This window comes from Triticum dicoccoides, chromosome 1A (genome assembly GCF_002162155.2).
Source record: "Triticum dicoccoides isolate Atlit2015 ecotype Zavitan chromosome 1A, WEW_v2.0, whole genome shotgun sequence".
Taxonomy (NCBI): domain Eukaryota; kingdom Viridiplantae; phylum Streptophyta; class Magnoliopsida; order Poales; family Poaceae; genus Triticum; species Triticum dicoccoides.
In genome coordinates this window covers 412,673,451-412,682,203 of record NC_041380.1, presented here as the reverse complement: position 1 = coordinate 412,682,203, position 8,753 = coordinate 412,673,451, and positions in this window count along the sequence as shown.

The window sequence follows — 8,753 nt, the reverse complement described above, 5'->3', positions numbered from 1 at the left end:
GAGGGCATCATGATCATTCTTAGAATAGCAACATATATATATTGTCATATGATCTCTTATGCTAAAGTAACAATTCAATCACAATTTCAAGCATGAATCATAAACTTCATTGAGAACCAGCAAACTCTAATCTCACTCATTGAGGCAATTGCAATTTGTCATAACATAGGAAAGAGTCAATATAAGAGCTTTTCAGCAAGTCCACATACTCAACCATCTTTTAGTCTTTCACAATTGCTAACACTCAGGCAATATTTATGGGTATGAAGTTTTAATCGGACACAGAGAAAGATAGGGGCTTATAGTTTTGCCTCCCAACGTTTCACCTCAAGGGTAATGTCAACAATAATAGTTCATGAAGACTCACATCCAATTAGCTACATATATCAGGATCTTTCCAACACATTGTGCTTGCCAAAGGATAAAATGTAAAAAGGAAAGGTGAAGATCACCATGACTCTTATGTAAGGTAGAAGATAAAAGTAAAAGATAGTCCCTCGCAGAGGGAAGCAGAGGTTGTCATGCGCTTTTATGGTTGGATGCACAAAATCTTAATGCAAAAGAACGTCACTTTATATTGTCACTTGTAATATGGACCTTTATTATGCAGTCTGTCGCTTTTATTTCTTCCATATCACGAGATCGTATAAAGCTTATTTTCTCTGCACTAATAAGTCATACATATTTAGAGAGCAATTTTTTATTGCTTGCACCGATGACAACTTACTTGAAGGATCTTACTCAATCCATAGGTAGGTATGGTGGACTCTCAAGGCAAAAAAAAACGGGTTTAGGGATATTTGGAAGCACAAGTAGTATCTCTACTTGGTGCAAAGAAATTGGCTAGCATGAGGGGGAAAGGCAAGCTCAACATGTTGGATGATCCATGACAATATAATTTATCTCGGATGTAAGAAAACATAACCCATTACGTTGTCTTCCTTGTCCAACGTCAACTCTTAGCATGTCATACTTTAATGAGTGCTCACAATCATAAAAGATGTCCAAGATAGTATATTTATATGTGAACCTCTCTTTCTTTATTACTTCCTATTAATTGCAACGATGACGAAAACTATGTCTGTCAACTCTCAACAACTTTTATTCATCATACTCTTTATATGTGAGCTCATTACTCTCCATAAGATCCATATGATCTCTTTATTTTTTTTTTATTCTCTTTTATTTTATTTTATTCCCTCAAGATCATAGCAAAACAATCAAGCCCTTGACTCAACACTAATCTTTATTATATAGCTCACGGACTCGATTACATAGAGGGATCATAAAGCAAAACTCACAACTAGATCATACTAAAACTTTATTCTACTAGATCAACATATTATCAAAAGGATCGAACTAAGAAAAACGGTAAAGACAAAAGTGATGGTGATATGATACCGGGGCACTCCCCCAAGCTTGGCAGTTGCCAAGGGGAGTGCCCATACCAGATATTCAGTTCTTCTTTGTTGGTGAAGAAGGTGGAGTTGTTGATGATGTAGACTTGTTGTCCCTCTTCCAAGGCATAGGCTCACCATCATAGAAGGATGATCGAGTCTCCTGAATCCTCAAATCTGCAGCCAAACTCATCCTCTTGAATCTATATTCATACTCACAGTTTTGATTTTACAAGTCATAGATCTGGGCTTGGAGGTGCTCGATTTTCTCATGAAGCTTGAAGATGGCCTCCCCAATGTCCTTGACGTCCAGCTTGTGGTTGTTGGTGAACTCCGTGATCATAATGTGATTGGAGTCGAGTCCACGCTCCACCATCTCCTGACACTTCAAAACTTGTTGCTCCAATGCCTCGAGCCTTGCCTCCGTGCTTCCGGTCCTCCTTGGTCCCTCAACATCGCAGATGTGCAACAACCCCTCACGCATCTCAATGGTTTGAGGGTGTTGCAGCACCTCCGCGAGGTAGGGGTTGATGATCTTCTCGAAGAACTTGTCCATGGGGGCACTTGAAGATGACATGACGACCTAGATCTGTCAGAAAAACACCTCGAAACAAAGACAAGAGATATTTGCGTGATACGGTGGTCAAAACCTTCGGGAGATTATATAATAAATTTTTACCGACCAAAAGAAGTACCATGCAAGAAAACGGAGTCCGGAGAGCACACGAGGTGCCCACAAGGCAGGGGCGCGCGCCCAGGGGGGTGATACGTCTCTAACGTATCTATAATTTTTGATTGCTCCATGCTATATTATCTTCTATTTTGGACATTATTGGGCTTTATTATTCAATTTTATATTATTTTTGGGACTAACCTACTAACCGGAGGCCCAACCCAGAATTGCTGTTTTTGCCTATTTTAGGGTTTCGAAGAAAAGGAATATCAAACGGAGTCCAAACGGAATGAAACCTTCGGGAACGTGATTTTTGGAACGAACAAGATCCAGGAGACTTGGACCCTACGTCAAGCAACCAACAGCGAAGCCACGAGGTAGGGGGGCGCGCCTACCCCCCAGGCGCACCCTCCACCCTCGTGGGCCCCCTGTTGCTCCACCGACGTACTTCTTCCTCCTATATATACCTACGTACCCCCAAACGATCAGATATGGAGCCAAAACCCTAATTCCACCGTCGTAACTTTCTGTATCCACGAGATCCCATCTTGGGGCCTATTCCGGAGTTCCGCCGGAGGGGGCATCATGGAGGGCTTCTACATCAACACCATAGCCGCTCCAATGAAGTGTGAGTAGTTTACCTCAGACCTTCCGGTCCATAGTTATTAGCTAGATAGTTTCTTCTCTCTTTTTGGATCTCAATACAAAGTTCTCCCCCTCTCTTGTGGAGATCTATTCGATGTAATCTTCTTTTGCGGTGTGTTTGTTGAGACCGATAAATTGTGGGTTTATGATCAAGTTTATCTATGAACAATATTTGAATCTTCTCTAAATTCTTTTATGTATGATTGGTTATCTTTGCAAGTCTCTTCGAATTATCAGTTTGGTTTGGCCTACTAGATTGATCTTTCTTGCAATGGGAGAAGTGCTTAGCTTTGGGTTCAATCTTGCGGTGTCCTTTCCTAGTGACAGTAGGGGCAGCAAGGCACGTATTGTATTGTTGCCATCGAGGATAACAAGATGGGGTTTTTATCATATTGCATGAATTTATCCCTCAACATCATGTCATCTTGCTTAAAGCGTTACTCTATTCTCTTGAACTTAATACTCTAGATGCATGCTGGATAGCGGTCGATGTGTGGAGCAATAGTAGTAGATGCAGGCAGGAGTCGGTCTACTTGTCTCGGACGTGATGCCTATATACATGATCATACCTAGATATTCTCATAACTATGCTCAATTCTGTCAATTGCTCAACAGTAATTTGTTCACCCACCGTAAAACACTTATGATCTTGAGAGAAGCCACTAGTGAAACCTATGGCCCCTGGGTCTATCTTCATCATATTAATCTTCCAACACTTAGTTATTTTTGTTGCTTTTTACTTTGCTTTTATTTTACTTTATCTTTATCATAAAAATACCCAAAAATATTATCTTATCATATCTATCAGATCTCACTCTCGTAAGTGACTGTGTAGGGATTGACAACCCCTTATCGCGTTGGTTGTGAGGATTTATTTGTTTTGTGTAGGTGCGAGGGACTCGCGCGTAGCCTCCTACTAGATTGATACCTTGGTTCTCAAAAACTGAGGGAATACTTACGCTACTTTGCTGCATCACCCTTTCCTCTTCAAGGGAAAACCAACGTAGTGCTCAATAGGTAGCAGGGGGTACGGCGCGCCCTCCATGTTGGGGAACGTAGTAATTTCAAAAAAGTCTTACACACACACAGTATCATGGTGATGCATAGCAACGAGAGGGGAGACTGTGTCTATCTACCCTTGTAGACCGAATGTAGAAGCGTTAGCACAACGCGGTTGATGTAGTCGTACGTCTTCACGTCCGACCGATCCAAGTACCGAACGCACGGCACCTCCGAGTTCTGCACACGTTCAACTCGATGACGTCCCGCGAGCTCCAATCCAGCAAAGCTTCATAGGAGAGTTTCGTCAGCACGACGGCGTGGTGACGGTGATGATGATGCTACCGACGCAGGGCTTCGCCTAAGCACCCCTATGATATGATCGAGGTGGATTATGGCGGAGGGGGGCACCGCACACGGCTAAGGGATCAATGATCAATTGTGTGTCTATGGGGTGCCCCCTGCCCCCGTATATAAAGGAGCAAGGAGGAGGAGGAGGCCGGCCAAGGAGGGCGCGCCAAGGGGGGAGTCCTACTCCCACTAGGAGTAGGACTCCTCATTTTCCTATTAGGAGTAGGAGAGGGGGAAGGAAAGGGAGAGGAGGAGAAGTAAAGAGGGGGCCGGCCCCCTTGCCCTAAACCAATTCAGTTTAGGCCTTGGGGGGCGCGCCCCACACTCCCCTTGCTTCCCTCTATTTCCACTAAGGCCCATGTAGGCCCATTAAGCCCCTGGGGGGTTCCGGTAACCCCCGGTACTCCGATATATGTCTGAAACCTTCTGGAACCTTTTCGGTGTCCGAACATAGTCGTCCAATATATTGATCTTTACGTCTCGGCCATTCGAGACTCCTCGTCATGTCCATGATCACATCTGGGACTCCGAACTATCTTCGGTACATCAAAACACAAAACTCATAATTCCGATCGTCACCGAACTTTAAGCGTGCGGACCTTACGGGTTCGAGAACTATGTAGACATGACCGAGACACGTCTCCGGTTAATAACCAATAGAGGAACCTGGATGCTCATATTGGCTCCCGCATATTCTACGAAGATCTTTATCGGTCAAACCGAATAACAACATACGTTGTTCCCTTTGTCATCGGTATGTTACTTGCCCGAGATTCGATCGTCGGTATCTCAATACCTAGTTCAATCTCGTTACCGGCAAGTCTCTTTACTCGTTCTGTAATACATCATCCAGCAACTAACTCATTAGTTACAATGCTTGCATGGCTTATAGTGATGTGCATTACCGAGTGGGCCTAGAGATACCTCTCCGACAATCGGAGTGAGAAATCCTAATATCGAAATATGCCAACTCAACAAGTACCTTCGGAGACACTTGTAGAGCACCTTTATAATCACCCAATTACGTTGTGAAGTTTGGTAGCACACAAAGTGTTCCTCCGGAAAATGGGAGTTGCATAATATCATAGTCATAGGAACGTGTATAAGTCATGAAGAAAGCAATAGCAACATACTAAACGATCAAGTGCTAAGCTAACGGAATGGGTCAAGTCAATCACATCATTCTCCTAATGATGAGATCCCGTTAATAAAATGACAACTGATGTCTATGGCTAGGAAACATAACCATCTTTGATCAACGAGCTAGTCAAGTAGAGGCATACTAGTGACACTCTGTTTGTCTACGTATTCACACATGTATCATGTTTCCAGTTAATACAATTCTAGCATGAATAATAAACATTTATCATGATATAAAGAAATAAATAGTAACTTTATTATTGCCTCTAGGGAATATTTCCTTAACTCTCCCACTTGCACTAGAGTCAATAATCTAGATTACACAGTAATGATTCTAACACCCATGGAGCCTTGGTGTTGATCATGTTTTGCTCGTGGAAGAGGCTTAGTCAACGGGTCTGCAACATTCAGATCCATATGTATCTTGCAAATCTCTATGTCTCCCACCTGGACTTGATCCCGGATGGAGTTGAAGCGTCTCTTGATGTGCTTGGTTCTCTTGTGAAATCTAGATTCCTTTGCCAAGGCAATTGCACCAGTATTGTCACAAAAGATTTTCATTGGACCCAATGCACTAGGTATGACACCTAGATCGGAAATGAACTCCTTCATCTAGAATCCTTCATTCGCTGCTTCCGAATCAGCAATGTACTCCACTTAACATGTAGATCCCATCACGACGCTCTGTTTAGAACTGCTCCAACTGACAGCTCAACCGTTCAATATAAACACGTATCCGGTTTGCGATTTAGAATCGTCCGAATCAGTGTCAAAGCTTGCATCAACGTAACCATTTACGATGAGCTCTTTGTCACCTCCATAAACGAGAAACATATCCTTAGTCCTTTTCAGGTATTCCAGGATGTTCTTGACCGTTGTCCAGTGATCCACTCCTGGATTACTTTGGTACCTCCCTGCTAAACTAATAGCAAGGCACACATCAGGTTTGGTACACAACATTGCATACATGATAGAGCCTATGGCTGAAGCATAGGGCACATCTTTCATTTTCTCTCTATCTTCTACAGTGGTCGGGCATTGAGTCTTACTCAACTTCACACCTTGTAACGCAGGCAAGAACCCTTTCTTTGCCTGATCCATTTTGAACTTCTTCAAAACTTTATCAAGGTATGTGCTTTGTGAAAGTCCAATTAAGCGTCTTGATCTATCTCTATAGATCTTGATGCCCAATATGTAAGCAGCTTCACCGAGGTCTTCCATTGAAAAACTCTTATTCAAGTATCCTTTTATGCTATCCAAAAATTCTACTCCCTCCGTTCCTTAATATAGGGTGTATAGTTTTTGGCACAGAAATTAAAGAATGCATGTGGAGGGAAAATTTCACAAGCTTTGGGCAAGAATACACCTGACTAATTGACATGAGAAAATAGAGGAGCTTTCCTAATATAAGGAAAAGTAATCAAATCCCTAAAAACATGATCCGGACGAGTGGTGCATCGCAAAACACCTTATATTTTGGATTTTTTTCTCAAAAATCTATACAGCTTATATCAAGGAACGGAGGGAGTATATCATTTCCAATCAACAATATGTCATCCACATATAATATTAGAAATGCTATAGAGCTTCCACTCACTTTCTTTTAAATACAGGCTTCTTCAAAAGTCTGTATAAAACCATATGCTTTGATCACACTATCAAAACATTTATTCCAACTCCGAGAGGCTTGCATCAGTCCATAAATGGATCGTTGGAGCTTGCACACTTTGTTAGCACCTTTTGGATTGATAAAACCTTCAGGTTGCATCATATACAACTCTTCTTCCAGAAATCCATTCAGGAATGCAGTCTTTACATCCATTTGCCAAATTTCATAATCATAAAATGCGGCAATAGCTAACATGATTCGAACGGACTTAAGCATCGCTACTGGTGAGAAGGTCTCATCGTAGTCAACTCCTTGAACTTGTCAAAAACCTTTCGGAACAAGTCGAGCTTTGTAGACAGTAATATTACCATCAACGTCTATCTTCTTCTTGAAGATCCATTTATTTTCGATGGTCTGCCGATCATTGGGCAAGTCAACCAAAATCCACACTTTGTTCTCATACATGGATCCCATCTCAGATTTCATGGCCTCAAGCCATTTTGCGGAATCTAGGCTCATCATCGCTTCCTCATTGTTCGTAGGTTCGTCATGGTCAAGTAACATGACCTCCAGAACAGGATTACCGCACCAATCTGGTGCGGATCTTGCTCTGGTTGACCTACGAGGTTCGGTAGTAACTTGATCTGAAGTTTCATGATCATCATCAATGGTTTCCTCACTAATTGGTGTAGGTGTCACAGGAACCGGTTTCTGTGATGAACTACTTTCCAATAAGGGAGCAGGTACAGTTACCTCATCAATTTCTGCTTTCCTCCCACTCACTTCTTTCGAGAGAAACTCCTTCTCTAGAAAGGATCCATTCTTAGCAACGAATGTCTTGCCTTCGGATCTGTGATAGAAGGTGTACCCAACAGTTTCCTTTGGGTATCCTATGAAGACACATTTCTCCGATTTGGGTTCGAGCTTATCAGGTTGAAGCTTTTTCACATAAGCATCGCAACCCCAAACTTTAAGAAACGACAACTTTGGTTTCTTGCCAACCCATAGTTCATAAGGCGTCGTCTCAACGGATTTTGATGGTGCCCTATTTAACGTGAATGCAGCCGTCTCTAAAGCATAACCCCAAAACAATAGCGGTAAATCAGTAAGAGACATCATAGATCACACCATATCTAGTAAATTACGATTACAACGTTCGGACACACCATTATGTTGTGGTGTTCTGGGTGGCGTGAGTTGCGAAACTATTCCGCATTGTTTCAAATGTAGACCAAACTCGTAACTCAAATATTTTCCTCCACGATCAGATCGTAGAAACTTTATTTTCTTGTTACGATGATTTTCCACTTCACTCTGAAATTCTTTGAACTTGTAAAATGTTTCAGACTTATGTTTCATTAAGTAGATATACCCATATCTGCTCAAATCATCTGTGAAGGTGAGAAAATAACGATACCTACCGCGAGCCTCAATATTCATCGGACCACATACATCAGTATGTATGATTTCCAACAAATCTGTTGCTCGCTCCATAGTTCCGGAGAATGGCGTTTTAGTCATCTTGCCCATAAGGCATGGTTCGCAAGTACCAAGTGATTCATAATCAAGTGATTCCAAGTCCATCAGTATGGAGTTTCTTCATGCGCTTTATACCAATATGACCCAAACGGCAGTGCCAGAAAGAAGTTGCACTATCATTATCAACTCTGCATCTTTTGGCTTCAACACTATGAATATGTGTATCACTACTATCGAGATTCAACAAAAATAGACCACTCTTCAAGGGTGCATGACCATAAAAGATATTACTCATATAAATAGAACAACCATTATTCTCAATTTAAATGAATAACCGTCTCACATCAAACAAGATCCAGATATAATGTTCATGCTTAACGCTGGCACCAAATAATAATTATTTAGGTCTAAAACTAATCCCGAATGTAGATGTAGAGGTAGCATGCCGACGGTGATCACA